We start from the raw sequence: 15,433 nt of genomic DNA, 5'->3' as shown, positions 1-15,433 counted from the left end.
TGCCTGTGAGGAACTTAAGGGGGGATCCCAGTGAGAAGTGGACTCCCAGCTCTGGGCCAAGTAACGGTTTTCAGGTTTGTGGTGAACAAACGCTTTTCCAGGTGAAAGCAGTTGGGTGGCCTGTGCCGACCCTGGGAGTTTGTGATCGGCTGTTGGCGATCCTTGGCCTGTTGATTTTGACTCCAGTTCTGAGTGTGCGTCGTGGCCGAGGCAGGAGGAACCTCCCAGCTTGCTGTCTTCACGGCTCTTGGGAGCATTCGTCCCAGTCATTGTTCCTGCAGTTCCTCTCTTGCTGTTACCATCCAAACCTAGTGCCTAAGAGAGAAGGTGGGATTTGGAAAGGAGTCGCCATTTCTGCTGCGGGGCTGTCTGAGGCTGCGCTGCTGTGATTCTGTTCTGGATGAGACGCTGGGAGATGGTTGGACAAGCTGAGTTATTGTGTAAGAACTTTGCATGTTCTCAATGTATACTTACAAACTTCTATTTTTTATAATTTGGGGGAAATTCTTGGAGGGAATAAATAGTAGACAGAGCCAGATGAAGAGTGTGATTTGTGAGGTCTTATTAAAAGGTCATGAGGAAACCTTCATAATGAAACAATTTTATAAGCTTTGAACTTAATTTGTATTCAAAAGTCATAGCATTGAGGAAGGCTGTAAACAGACAAGTGAGGCTTAGCCCTTCTGTTGACTAGGTACCGCTGGGAACTGTCTAAAACTTTATTTTGGAAATTTTCAAACCCAAAATTAGAGAGGAAAGTTTATATATTTTCTCTGTTTAATTCTTCATCCAGCTTTAACACTTACCATTTTTTTCGATTCGGTTTCATCTATTTCTCTCACTTTTTTTCCTTTACTTTTTCCTGCCTAGAGTATTTTTAAAAACTCATCCAAGACCTATATCATTTAAGCTGTAAATATGTCCTTACGCATCTCTGATAGACTTTTTTTAATTTTTGAAATAATTATAAGAAACACAGGATGCTGGGGGGAAAAAAATTTCAGAGAGGTCATATGTACCCTTCACCCAGTTCCCCCAGCGGTAGAATCTTATATAAATGCAATATCAAAACCAGGAAATCGACATTGGTACAACCCACAGAGTTTATTCAGATTTTACCTTTCCTCTCTGTGCGTGGTTCTATGCAGTTTGTCATGTGTAGATTCAGGCACCCACCCCCACAGTCAAAGTACACATGTCCATCACCACACGGCTCCCTCAGGCTCTCTCTTTAGAATGACATCCACCTCCTTCCCCACCCTATGCCTGGCAACCACTGCTCTGTTCTCCACCTCTATAATTTTATTTTTTAAATGTTATGTAAATGGAATAATAAAGTTTGTAATCTTTTGAGGTTGGCTTTTTTATTTGTTTTTTTTTAATTTATTTTTATTAATTTCAGGGAGGGAGAGAAGGAGAAACATCAATGATGAGAGAGAATCATTGATCATCTGCCTCCTACATGCAGCCCCCACTGGGGATCAGACCCGCAACCCGGGCATGTGCCCTCGTCGGGAATTGGTCTGTGACCTCCTGGTTCATAGGTTGATGCTCAACCACTGAGCCATCCCCAGACAGGCGAGGTTGGCTGTTTTTACTCCACAGGAGTGGGAGCCTTCCAGGTTCTTGTGTATGGTGGTGGGGAAGCCTCTCCCGCCTCCGCAGCAGCGCTAAGGAGCAGCGAGCTGAGCGGTAAGGAGCAGCAAGCAGGCAGGCGGTAAGGAGCGAGGGCTCCCGGGCTGCAAGAGGGCACAGGCCAGGCTGAGAGACCCCACCCCCACTCCATGCACAAATTTCATGCACCCGGCCTCTAGTCCTATATAATAAAAGGGTAATATGCAAATAGACCGAATGGCAGGACAACCAAACAACCAGTCATATGCTAAGGCGGCTCAACTGCTCGCTATGACGTGCACTGACCACCACGGGGCAGATGCTCCAATCGGTAGGTTAGCTTGCTGCTCGGGTCCAGCCGATTGATCTGGACTGAGGGAGATGGGCCAGACATGCCCTGGAGCCCTCCCACGGTCCCTCCCCGGCCCGATTGTGCACCAGTGGGGTCCCTCAGCCTGGCCTGAGCCTGGTCCTCTTTGGATTCCTTTTGTTTGGGGTTCTCTGTGCTTCCTGGACTTGTAAGTCTATTTCTTTCACCAGGTAGGGGAAGTTTTCTGTCATTATTTCTTCAAATAGGTTTTCAATATCTTGCTCTCTCTCTTCTTCTGGCACCCCCATAATTCGGATGTTGGTATGCTTGAAGTTGTTCCAGAGGCTCCTTACACTATCTTCATATTTTTGGATACTTTTTTCTTTGTGCTTTTCCGGTTGGGTGTTTTTTGCTTCTTCGTATTTCAAATCTTTGACTTGATTCTTGCAATCCTCTAGTCTGCTGTTGGATTTCTGTATAATATTCCTTTTTTTGTTTGTTTGTTTTTTAGGCTAGTCAAGTGAAGCAGTGGGAGTGGAGAAGGAACAAAGAAATCTATAACTGGCTGTGATCAACTAGTTGTAAGAATAGATGTATTACATTTTAGTCCTTGATCTTTTTTGAGTAAATTTTTATGAGGCATGAGGTTTGCATTGAGTTCATTATTATTTTTTAAAATGTTTTATTGATTTTTAGAAAGAGAGGAGGGGAAAGGGAGAGATAGAAACATCAATGATGATAGAGACTCATTGATCAGCTGCCTCCTACACGCTCCCTACTGGGGATCAAGCCCACAACCTCGGGGCATGTGCCCTGATTGGGAATAGAACCAGTGACCTCTTGGTGCCTGGGTTGATGCTCAACCACTGAGCCACACAGGCTGGGCTGAGTTCATTATTTTACCCGTGCTGTCCAACTGGTAAGCACCACTTGTCAAAAAGCTCCCTTCCTCCATTGAATTCCATTTGTACCTTTATCAGAAATTACGGGTTTTTTGGTATGGGGCATTCTTGTATGGGTTCAAAGACTTCTTTTCCTTTTTTTTTTAAAGCAATCATGTCAATATCATACTTAACAATTGTACATTAAATCTCATAATATTCCCTAACTAGAGGCCCAGTGCACGAATCTGGGGTCCCTCAGCCTGGCCTGCAGGATCGGGTCAAAACCGGCTCTCCGACATCTCCTGAGGGGTCCTGGATTGCGAGAGGGTGCAGGCCAGGCTGAGGGACCCCACCAGTGCACAATCGGGGCTGCGGGAGGGCTCCAGAGTGTGTCCAGCCTGTCTCACTCAGTCTTGATTGGCCAGACCCCAGCAGCAAGCTAACCTGCTGGGGTCTGCCCCTTGGTGGTCAGTGCACATCATAGTGACTGGTTGACTAGTCATCTGTCTGCCCCCTGGTGGTCAGTGCACATCATAGTGAGCAGTTGAGCATCCTTAGCATATCATTAGCGTATTACACTTTGATTGGTTGGACGGATGACCGTACACTTAGCATATTAGGCTTTTATTATATAGGACACCCAGTTCATATTTAGAATTTTTCCAGTTGTCTCAAAGATTTTTTTATTTGCTTTTAACAGTTAGCTTGTTGGAATCAGGATCACAGTAAGACCCACAGGTTGCACTGGGCTTTTGTGTCTCCTGAGTGCACAGCAGTCCGTCTGTGTTTACTGACCAGTGTGCCCCCTCCCTGACCTCCCGCCTCCTGGGCCCCAGCTCTGGCCTGCCGGTGAGGATGCTCAGCAGGCCCTTTTCCATTGTGTCTGACCCGAAGGAAGTTAAATGATCAGTGGAGCTAACTGAGAAACCAGTAACAAAATGGTCTGGGCTTTGGGGAGAAACAAGTGTAAAGGGAGCTTTGTTCTGGAACCTGAAGTCTCTACTTCGAGGCCACGCAGTTCTGGAAAACAAGGCTTGGTGACATTCGAATTTACAATTTACCAACTGTGAGATTTGGGGCAAGTCACTAAACTTCCAAACCAGTTTCTATAAAATGGGGTAATTGCTGGGGTCCAACCCCAGCGGGTCCAGGGGTCCCCAAAGGTGTGGACGGAGTCGGCGAAGAAGGAATGGCACGGGGTCAGCGTTCAGTTGATCAGCATAGCGAGGTTCTCCCTCCAGGATCTCCAGCCAAGTTCTGTCTAGGTTCTCTTGCCAGGTTCTGGTCGCCAGGTTCTCCAGCCAGGTTCTATCCAAGTTCTCCTGCCATGTTCTTTCTAGGTTCTCCAGCCAAGTTCTGTAGCCAGGTTCTGTCCAGGATCTTTTGCCATGTTCTCTCCCCAGGTTCTCTTGCTAGGTTCTGGTTCTCTCCCTAGGTTCTGTCTCTAGGTTCTGTCTTTGGGTTCTCTCACTAGGTTCTGTTTCTAGGTTCTGTGTCTAGGTTTTCAGCCATGTTTTCTTGCTAGGTTCTGTTTCTAGGTTCTGTGTAGGATCTCCAGCCAAGTCCTGTCTCTAGGTTCTGTCTCTAGGTTCTTCTGCCAGGTTCTCTAGCCATGTTTTCTTGCTAGGTTCTGTTTCTAGGTTCTGTGTAGGATCTCCAGCCAAGTCCTGTCTCTAGGTTCTGTCTCTAGGTTCTTCTGCCAGGTTCTCTAGCCATGTTTTCTTGCTAGGTTCTGTCCCTTGGTTCTGTGTCTCGTTGTCTTGTTACATCTGTATTTATACCAGTTGATTTTAATCCTGTCAATTTCTATTTCAAAGGTTAGGGTGTTTCTTATCTCCATTCCAGGGAGTAAAGATTATGTAGCTTAAGCGTGATTGTTTGTAGTTAAAGTGATTAACTACCCGCCTGGCACTTAGTTAAGGGGTTGTATCCCCTCCCTAACCTCAGGGAAAAATCCCTTCCTGGGGAAACAACCTTTCTCGGAGAGGTGACCTTGGTTAAAACACATGGCACTAAGGAGAACAAACATATTAAGAACAGTATGCTATATATGCCAGGTCCCTTGAAACATATGCTGTGCAGATGTTTCTTTCCTGCAGCGACTGTGTCAAGCAGCAAGGATGGACCGGCTCCCGGCAGGTAATTATGATGCCTCAACAGGAGGAGTTAATGAGAACAGTCTGCAACTGTGCTTTATAAATCATAGTTATTCCATAGATTTCTTTTCTGTTGCTTTATAAATCCTATATAATAAAAGGCTTACGTGCAAATCAACTGAACAGCGGAACAACCGGTCGCTAGACACACACTGACTACCAAGGGGCAGACACGCAACACAGGAGCTGCCTCCTGGTGGTCAGTGCGCTCCCACAGGGGGAGTGCCGCTCAGCCAGAAGCCGGACTCACGGTTGATGAGTGCAGCAGAGGTGGCGGGAGCCTCTCCCACCTCCACAGCAGTGCTAAGGATGTCCAACTGACGAACAAACCCCAAGGGCTCCCGGACTGCGAGAGGGTGCAGGCCGGGCTGAAGAACCCCTCCCCCCCTGCCAGTGCACGAATTTCGTGCACCGGGCCTCTAGTTATATATAAAGACTAATACTAATTGAGAACTGTTGCCAGCCACGGTTCTAAGTGTCTTACACTTATTGACTGACTTATTCCTCACAGTTACCTCAAAAGTAGATGTTTTTACTGTCCCCATTGTAGCTGAAGACACGGAGGCCCCAGGAGGTCAGCGACTGACCTCAGTTTGCTCAGCTGCTGAGTAGCGGCTGCAGTCCACCCCCCAGGCATCCTGCTCTGCAGCCGTGCTGCCCACCTTCCACACTGTTAGCACTCCATCCAGGTGACTCCACCGCACACCCACACCCTCCTTGGCCTGGGGTGCGAGGAGAAGGGAACTAGATGGACATGGAACCACTTAGGGAGCGTGATGGGGACGCTGGTAATCGCTGCTCTTACTCATTCCTTGATTAGGTAGATAGGGGACCAACATTTTTATGAAGACTTTTGATCAGTTGGTGAATAATGGATCTGTAACAGATTATTAGAGACTGGGATTTCCCTGTGCATAGAGTGAGGATCTTGTCAAGGGAAATGCCAGTGGTCTCTCTCACCCTGGGACCCCTGGCAGAGTTGGGCTGGAACAACTTTTGATCTGATCTGAGGTATTTCTACCAGATTAAGTAATGGTTTCCTATATGAGTTAGGTTGTTCTAACAAAAAGTCCTGAAAAGACAGTGGCTTAAGACAGGAACGTATGCTTTCTATGAAAGTCTGGGTAGGTGGTCCAGGCTGGCTTGGTGGCCTCTGCCTCTGGTTCCTCCGGCACCTTGGGTAATGCTTATGTCCGTCTTCTGGGTCCACATCCCAGCGGGGAAGAGGGGGAGAGAGGTACACAAAGGAGACCTGCAGACCGCATGACCCCACCAGGCTGCAAGGCAAGGGAATGTGGGATCTGCGGTGGTTCTGGGTCCAGGTAAAAATTGGGAGCCTTGTCTCCACAGAAGGAAGGAAAGAATGGATTTGGTGGACAACTGACAATCCTTGTCACAATGAGGATTAGGACATGTGCCCAGGAATGCCAGGTGGGCCCGGAGCAAGCCTTCTCTAACACGGACCCCCCTAACCTGGCTCTCCGAGGGCCCCGGAGGCCGGCAGTCAGCGCGCCTCTGGGATGGGGCCTCTGGAGTCCAGCCGACTCTCGCCTCCGGCCTGGGCTGTTGGCTGCCACCTTCCTTCTGTGAAGTTGCTCCTTGGGCTTCCTTGACATTGCCCTCCTGTCTTTGTTATTCTGCCTCTTGGCCTCCCTTTTCTTTGCTGGCTTGTCTTCCCCAATCTCCCCGCTGTGTTTGGTCCCAGACACTCCTCTGCTATCCAAGGCGATGGTTCATCTCTCCTCCACTTTCAGCTGTTCCCCCCCACACCCCTCCCCCCTCTGGAGTCCTCAGTGTCCATCTCTCTGTCACTTGCTGTCCCCTGAGCCAGCTGGTTATATTTTCAATGCATCATGGTCAGAGTGGATTTGATTCATGCTTCCCCCAAACCACTTCCGCTCCCAGCTTTCCCACTGCAGCCGGAAGCTGGAAACAGTGAGGCCAGTTGCAGTGGCCCTGGGGTAGGTTCTCCTCGTGGGCCAGGACTCAGGTTGTACAGCCTTTCTCATCCGGTCTCGGGGTTGAACGCTGGAGGCTTCATTCTGCTTCTGCACCACATTCTGCCACCTCTCCCTGCTGGTCTGATGCTGCTGCCTGTGTCCCCTGCCAGGCCCAACCCGCCAGCCCGGCTTGGTCATTTCCCTTTCTGCAGCAGGGCTTGCGTGCCATTCTACCCTATTGCTCTTCATTCCAAGTCCAAACCGCCCAACCTGGCTTTCGAGATCCTCTGCCAATTCATTGTTTCTTTTGGATAACTCATATTCCTCCCATCTGTTCAACAATCACGGATCTAGCGCCTTCTGTGAATGCCAGGTACTGTGCTAGGCGCTAAGGATACCACAGGGAACAAGGCGGGGACGTGGCCCCTGTCCCCAGGGGGTTCATTCCAGTGGGGAGACATACAACGAAAACAAAGCCCAAAGCCTTGCAGATGGTAGAGAAGTGCTAAGAAGGACAGAAATGGGTCTTTTGCCTTGAGGGGCGCTCTCACCACTGCTGCACCTGTGCCTTCCCCTGTGCCCTTCACCTAAAATCTTGGCCTCCTCCCAGCCTCCATATCCTCCTCAGATTACAGCGCTCCTTCCCTTCCTCATTCACGCATTCGGCAAACAAGCATTGAGCTACTCTGTGCAGGCGCTGAGCCAGATGTTGTAATAAAGTCACCAGCTTCTCTGACCTTATCGTCCAGTGGGAGACAGTTTCAAACAACAGATGTGTGATGGCAGGTGCTGCATTGGGGTCCTGAGAGAAAATGGGTAGTATGCTTTGGGTAATTGAGAAAGGTTTAATAAAGCAATTACCTCCAAAGAAGTGGGCAAGGTATAGGCTAGGGGCGCGCAAGGGGTGGTGTAGTACCTGGGTGAGTGACAGGGAGGGGCGGGAGCAGATACCAGAACCTGGAGAGAGGCCGAAGTGACAGCCTGCCAGGAGCTGAGGCCTTGGGTCCTGGAGGGGCCCGATAGCACACAGCAACCCTGCAGGGAGGGAGCCAGCCCAGGAATTCATACTCTGACCTCACCTCCCTCCCACCTTCTGGTATCCTGGTTGCTCTCTGCTGGAAACCAGAGGACACAGGCTAGAAGTCAGAGGGCACAGGCCTGCAGTACCCGGCCAGCCTCCCGGGGTAGCAGTAGGGTGGAGGAGGCAGAGAGTGTGTGGGTCCGGAGGGGCAGATGCTGGAAGGAGCTGTTAACGTAAAAAACCACTGGAACCTGTAAAGAATTTTTGTGAATTTACTTGAGCCAAACTGTCGACATATGCCAGGAAGCAGAACCTCAATGAATTGAGATAATGCTCCGGAGAATGGCGGGTTACATCTGTATTTATACGTTGCAATCAAAGGAAAAGGAAAAGGGACGCAGGTGGGTTACATGACTAGAGAGGTGGGAGAAAGCAAAGAGGGGGGAACCCTTGGGATTGGATAAACAGTAAATGATAGACACATAGGTGGGTGAAGAAACAATTAACATGATAATGAAGGAATTTGTGGTATCTGTCCTGGCGCCCAGCACATTAAGTTGTGCCCCAATGGGTCCAGAAAAAGGGAAGCTACAAGCTACCCAGACATTTCAAAGGGTATGTTATTATAGATGCAAAAAGACAGACAGGCTCAGTTAAGGTAAAGACTGACCTTGTCAGTGAAGATACTGGCCTAGGATGTAACTACCCACCTTAACTGCTTTTAGTTAAAGTTTAATCTCAGACCATCCTTTGTGGTTACTTTAGGTCTCTGAGTTTGCAAGACTGCCATGCAGGCCTCCCCTGAGCTTGGGTTAGCATGTGGCCCCTTTCGTCCACAGAGCTAAGTGCCAAAGGGATTGCTGTTTTAGAAAGGGTAGGGAGGGAAAGCTGTCTTTGAGCAGGGCCCTGAATGCCTTGACCAGGTGCATGGAAAAGCATTCCAGGGAGAGGGAACAGCATGTGCACAAGCTCTGAAGCAGAAGCGTGTGTGCCCCTCAACAGCGAGGGGCCGAGTGCCTGGAGAGAGGTGGGAGAGGGGGCCAGATAGGAGCGGGGTCACATTGTGCAAAGCCTCCTGGGTCTGAGTAAGGCCATTGGGTGTTATTCAGAGTGAAGTGGGCAGCAGCGAGGTGACAGGAGTTGACTTAGTTCGCCAAAAGGTCATTCTGGCCCTGGCCAGGTGGCTCTGTTGGAGTATCATTTGGTACAGCCAAAGGTTGTGGGTTCGATTCCCAGTCGGGGCGCATATGGGAAGCAACTGATCGATGTTCCTCTCTCTCTTTAAAAATCAATAAAAACATTTCCTCGGGGAAAAGAAAATCCTTTTGGCTGCTGGGTAGTATCCTGGCTGGAGGGGCCATGGGAGACTATTTCTCTTCAGTTCGTTTCACATAATTTGGCATTTAGCAAGCATGATTAAACTGGGGGGACAGCCAGCCACCCCAGAACTAGGGAGAAGTTAGTCCTGGCCCCAAGAGAGCCAAGTAGTGACTGCTCCCCGCAGACTGAGCTCCGTCCCAAGGAGGAAACACGGTACGTGATAAACCCTTCCCTGGGGCGTGGCCTTGTCGTCAGGGAGACAGGTAAACACAGGAACCTGTCCAACACCGCGTACCAAGACTGGAACAACTGTCAATAGAGGGTTGGACTTGAGGAGTTGCGGGCAGAAGCCTGTGCTGAGATCCAAACAGGGTGGGGTTAGCAAGAGAAGCTTCTGGAAAAAGTGAGTAAGGGATGGGGAATGCCGAGATGGCCTGGGGGAAGGCAGGAGGGCAGGTGACCAGCCTGAGAGTGAAGTATGGTAGCAATCATCTCAGGTAGAAACTGTAGTTTAACTTTAACCCTGCTGTTTGGCTTCTGTACTTATTTGCTTTGTTTAACAATAGAAAAGTTACTTTGATCTTCTGAATTATATAAATCATCCCATTCAATTGACTACCCTATCGATTGCAATGTGAATACCCCATTGGTTGTGGTCATACTGGTTTTAGAAAGCACATTCCTGGGAACCAGGACAGTACAATTATCCCAAGACCCGAGGGTTCCAGATAATGTGTCCCCGTCAACTCAGTGGTCCCAAGACCCAATGGCTCCAGATAATGTGTTTCCGTTGATTCAGTGATCCAGAGACCCAAAACTATAATTAACATGCTTACGTCTGCTTCTGTAAACTGCTTTTTTTGCAAACTAGGTTCCTCATTCCAAACCCTGGGATGTAATCGATACGTTTGTGATCTTTGCCTATATAAATCTGGTGGTGGGCCTGGGGAGGGCACTGCGAGATTTGGAGTGCATGGCCCCCTCGTAGTCCCGGATTGCAATAAATGTGACTCTTTAATTCGACTTCTTGAGGCGTCCTTCTGTGATTCGCGGGGTACATTACAACAAGAGGACTCAGGTGCCCACCTTCCCTGGGCCCCACCTGCCCCGCAGAGCTCCCGAGGCTCCTGTGCCCTCTGTGATGTCTTTCCTTTGAGGCTAGTTTGGTGCCCACGGTAACCAGCCTTCTCCCTGGTAAAGCTGGCCGAGGTCCCCTCTGTGGCCTTGGCCCTCAGACCTTACCCTGGCTGGGCAGTTAGGTTTCAGAGCGTGGATTTCCCTAGGAAAGGGGTCATCTGAACTGGGGGGCCTTCCCAGCAAGGCCCCTGGGGGCCAGGGTTGGAGGCGCTCTGCTCCAGCTGCTCTACCCAGGTGAGTTCCCGATGGTCTGAGCGGCTTTTAACCAGAAGAGCCGGGGTCCTGAGGCACTGAGAGGCACTCTGTGTTGTGGGTACAAGAGGCATGACCCAAGGCCATCAGTGTTTGCCATCATGAAAGAGCCAAATTCTAGTCCTAGCTGGTTTGGTTCAGTGGCTAGAGCAGCCGTGGGCAAACTACGGCCCGCGGGCCGAATCCGGCCCGTTTGAAATGAATAAAACTAAAAAAAAAAGACCGTACCCTTTTATGTAATGATGTTTACTTTGAATTTATATTAGTTCACACAAACACTCCATCCATGCTTTTGTTCTGGCCCTCCGGTCCAGTTTAAGAACCCATTGTGGCCCTCGAGTCAAAAAGTTTGCCCACCCCTGGGCTAGAGCGTCAGCCTGCGGACTGGAGGGTCCCGGGTTCGATTCCGGTCAAGGGCATGTACCTTGGTTGCAGGTTTCCCGGCCCTGGTCGGGATGTGTGCAGGAGGCAACTAATCGATGTGTCTCTCTCACATTGATGTTTCTCTCTGTCTCTCCCTCTCCCTTCCACTCTCTCTAAAAATCAATGGGAAAATATCCTCGGGTGAGGATTAACTGAAAAAAAAAAAAAAAAAAAAAAAAAAAAGAGCCACACACATTCCACTTCTGTTTCTTTTTTTTTTTCTAAATTTATCGAGGTAACGTTTATTTATTTATTTATTTTTAAAATATATTTTATTGATTTTTTACAGAGAGGAAGGGAGAGAGATAGAGAGTTAGAAACATCGACCAGCTGCCTCCTGCACATCTCCTACTGGGGATGTGCCTGCAACCCAGGTACATGCCCTTGACCGGAATCGAACCTGGGACCTTTCAGTCCGCAGGCCAACGCTCTATCCACTGAGCCAAACCGGTTTCGGCTCCACTTCTGTTTCTTTTGGACTTGGTTATGCACTCATTTATGAATTTTCTTCGACCACTGATGATGGGTTTATCCTTCTGTTTTACTCAGGCTGACACTGAAACACGTGTTTAATTCTCTGAAGGTCAAGTGACAGTGCCCGGGTGCAAGTGGGGGCAGCTGCCCTGAGGACACCCTCACTCCTGGAAACAAATTCAAGGTCTTTTCCTCCTGGAGCGGTGGCTTACCCATCGTCTCCATCTTATGACGGGTTTTCCTTTTCCTTCTTTACTAAAAAGTTATTTTATTTTGAATAGATAATATATGTACCCAGTATAAAGTTTAAAGGAGGAAAGGGTATGTGATAGCAGCATCTCCCTCCTCCTGTTCCCAGACTCCCAGTTCTCGCCCCCGAGGCTCCCGGTGTGCTGGTATCGGTATGTTTTTTGTGTTCTTCTTGAAATAGTCTGTACATCAAATGCAAATGCTTGTAGATACGTTCTCCCCTTTTTACACCACGGTAGGTACTGTATAAACTGTATTTTCCCCCATTTTCCAGTGTAACTTTGGGCGATGGTTCCATGTCAATAATAAAACTTCTCGGTTCTGTTTCTCGGCTGCACAGTGTCCCATCGTCTGGTCTCCGGTCACTTGCTTACCCAGCTCCCAGCCGATGGGAGGAGCAGCTTGTGCGTGCGTCCTTGGCTGCACGTGCCTGCTGAGGGCGGACAGACGCCGCCCAGTTCTCCTCACAAGACCACGGTTTGCACTCTAACCTCCGTGCCTGTTTCCACCTCAGTGTCACGAAACATGTTGACCTTTGTAACGAGTGAGTGTGTGTGTGTGTGTGTGTGTGTGTGTGTGTGTGTGTGTATCGGCTGGCATTGGGGACGTAATCACGACTGGTGTGAGGATGCCCCGCAGAAGGGCACCCGCGTGCTGTGCCAGCACAGAGCGAGGGGCACAGCTCCTTCCAGGCCAGGACTTCGGGAGGATCCCGGAGCTGGTGACCTTTGAGCTGGCCACTTAATATCTCCAGTCAGAGGAGGGAGGGACATTCCAGGCAGAGAGCAGACCACAGCACGAGGAGCACAGGCCAGGCGTAGGAACGCAGGCTGACGACGGGCCCTGAGGAGTCTGCGTTTTGATCCTATCAGGGTCAAGGTGCCGATGAGAAACCAAGTGGTCTGCTTTGCTTGATGTCCAAGACGTATTTGGGAACAAAATCATTTCCCAAGCACTGCTGCATGCCGGGCCCTGCGCCAAGCGCTTCACAGATTGTTAATCCTCACAGGAACCTGATGAGGTGGCGCATTTATCCCCACTTACACGAGTGCCGTCTCATTTAGTAATAGCACTGGTATTTTTACTGCTTGACAGAGAGGAAACAGAAACAGAGAGGTCCCCAATCTACTAACTGGTGAACAGCTGGGCTCCCAGCCCTGCCCTCTCCCGTGCAGTGCGGGGCCCCTGCCGCCAGAGGGCGCAGGTGTGCTCATTCTTGGATGGGTGGGACCCACGGACCCAGCCTTCACTGGTCGCCAAGGCCCCTTCCAACCCGCAGCCTGCCATACCGGTTTCTGAGGTGTCTTCCAGAGATCTCTGCACACCAAGCAGAGACAGACAACATATGCTGCATGCCTGTTATGCATTTCTTTTTCCCCACTTAATATCTCCAGGGGCTCATCCATGCTGGTCCATGAAGAGCTTCCTCATCTGTTTTTGTGGCTGCCGAGTGTTCCCCGCTGTGTCTTGTTCTCATTTATCACCATTTCTCTATTTGGAGAATTTCCAACACACAGTGCTACCATGACATGATGCCATTTTGCTGGTATATCTGTAGGCCAGCTTTCTCGAAATGGAATTCCTAGCACACAGTATACAGTTTGCATTTGGTAGCTATTGCCAAATGCCCCCAGGGGGCCGCACCGGGTCAGCTTCCCTCCAGGGAAAAGGGCCTGTGCCCCGGGTACACGGTGCCAATCTGGCCGGTGGAAAGTGGCATTTTAGAAGAGCGTGCCTCCGTGCTCCTGTGATTATGACGGAGGTGAGCTCTCCGTGGTGTGGCTGACGACCCAGCATCCCCCGCCCCGCACCTGGAAGGCGGCTTCCTCCGCTGTCCCCAAGGTGCTGGGGGCACCGCCCACCCTTGCAGTTCAGGAATCAGCTGGTGTGTGCGCAAAGGTGCGAAGTGGCCACTCCTCCTGACACTGCCTTCTCCAGGGCCCGGACTGGCTGCAGAAAGCTGCTCCCCCATCCGAGTTACCCCCCAGCAGTGCCAGGATCATCTTCTTTGAAAATCCCAAGAATCAGCAGAGCAGTTCTCCCTGCCTCCCGGAGGATGTGTCCTCAGTCCAGATACATCCTGGGGAGTTGATAGGCTGTGTCCTAGCTCCCAAGGGCTCCCCAGGCGGCCAGGCTCCAGTAGAACAAAAGTCAGAAGAGACAGACATGTAAGCGCACCCGGGTCTTGTAGGCCTTCCGAGCCCTGCTGCTGCGGGGCGCTGTCCCCACACGTGTTGGCCCGGGCCCTGTCCTGATGGCCCATGAGACAGGGCCAGCTGCAAACCCCTGGAAGGTCATTCAGCCAACCCAGAGGACAGGCCCCGCGTGCCCTCTGAAACACTGTCCTTGCTGGCGGAGGCCTCACTGCACAGCCTGAACGCGCCAGGTCCCGCGGTCTCTCCTAGAGTCACCCTCTGCGTCACAGATGCTCTGGGAAACCTGGGGTCTTGTCAGGGAGCGTGTCCCCAGCTTTACAGGGAGACCCACGTCCTTCCCGCTTCCTGGGAGCTCCCAGGAGCCCTGTCCCCAGTCGCCTCTCCCGGCAGGGCCTGCCTCTACAGCCACCGCCAGGCCACCCACCTGGCGGGTCAGACCCGCTCCCATCCGCCACCCAGCTCTGCCCTCCCCTCCCAGGCCTCTGCCCCTCCAAATAATTTATATGATTAATAAAAAGAACAATAGTTTATATGTATATGTTTATATGTATGTGCCAGGTACGATTATAAATGTTTTATTTATATTAATTCGTTATAAATGGACACAATACGAAATTCAAAAAGTGCAAAGTCTTCCTCCTCATGCCGTGTCTTCGGCCACCCATGGCCCCCCAGAAGCTTCCACTCCTACTGGCTCCTGCGTGTCCCCCAAGCGATCCAGTGAATAAATACACAGCACTCAGGTATGTGTCCTTTCATCGCTGTTACCCAGGCGGCCGCATACAAAAAGCCACGTTCTGCATCTTTGGGTTTTTTGGTTACTTTTCCCAGGTTTGCTTTTCACTCCTGCGAGAGAGATTCGTAGGCCCCGTCCCCCGCTAGATGCTGAGTGCTGTGATGGGTGTGTGTGGGAGGTGGGGGGGGGGGCGGTGAGGAGGTCGGGAGACAGTCTGCAGGCATCCCCTGCCCTGCACTTGACTGTCTGCAAGTGACTGAAGGGCTGGGAGTCTCACCTTCCTCATCTCCAAGGTGCTACTGAGAGATGTGACGTCAGAGATGACAGGTGTGACACTCACGGTCGGTAGTGACATTATTCCCAGGTGAGCTGCCTGCCTCCCTCAGGGATGTGGTCACCCGACGAGGGGGCAGGGGCTGGGTTATGGAACCGCACACACCCTGACGTGAAGGTGACACACAGGAACAGGAAGTGCGGGAGCACCAGAGCCCGCCCTCCACTGTTCCCCAGATGCCCGAGGGGAGGGGAGAAAGGGCAGAGGCGGGTGGAGGAGGGCCGTGCTCTGGGCCGCTGTTGCAGAGGGTGGCGTGGATGAGCTTGTAGCTCTGGCCTCTTTTGAGGTTGATGTGGGAGCCTTCCCCACCCAGGAAAGCCCTGCCCCAGCACTAGCCCGGGCCCCTCACTGCAGGGGCTCCTCCTCCCAGAGACAGGCCTCAGCTCCGGGCACTGTAGCAGCTGTTACCCCCTGAGGCCTTCCTCCC

This window comes from Myotis brandtii, unplaced genomic scaffold (assembly GCF_000412655.1).
Source record: "Myotis brandtii unplaced genomic scaffold, ASM41265v1 scaffold929, whole genome shotgun sequence".
Classification (NCBI taxonomy): Eukaryota; Metazoa; Chordata; class Mammalia; order Chiroptera; family Vespertilionidae; genus Myotis; species Myotis brandtii.
The sequence above is the reverse complement of the archived record's forward strand: the minus strand, read 5'-3'. Positions refer to the sequence as shown.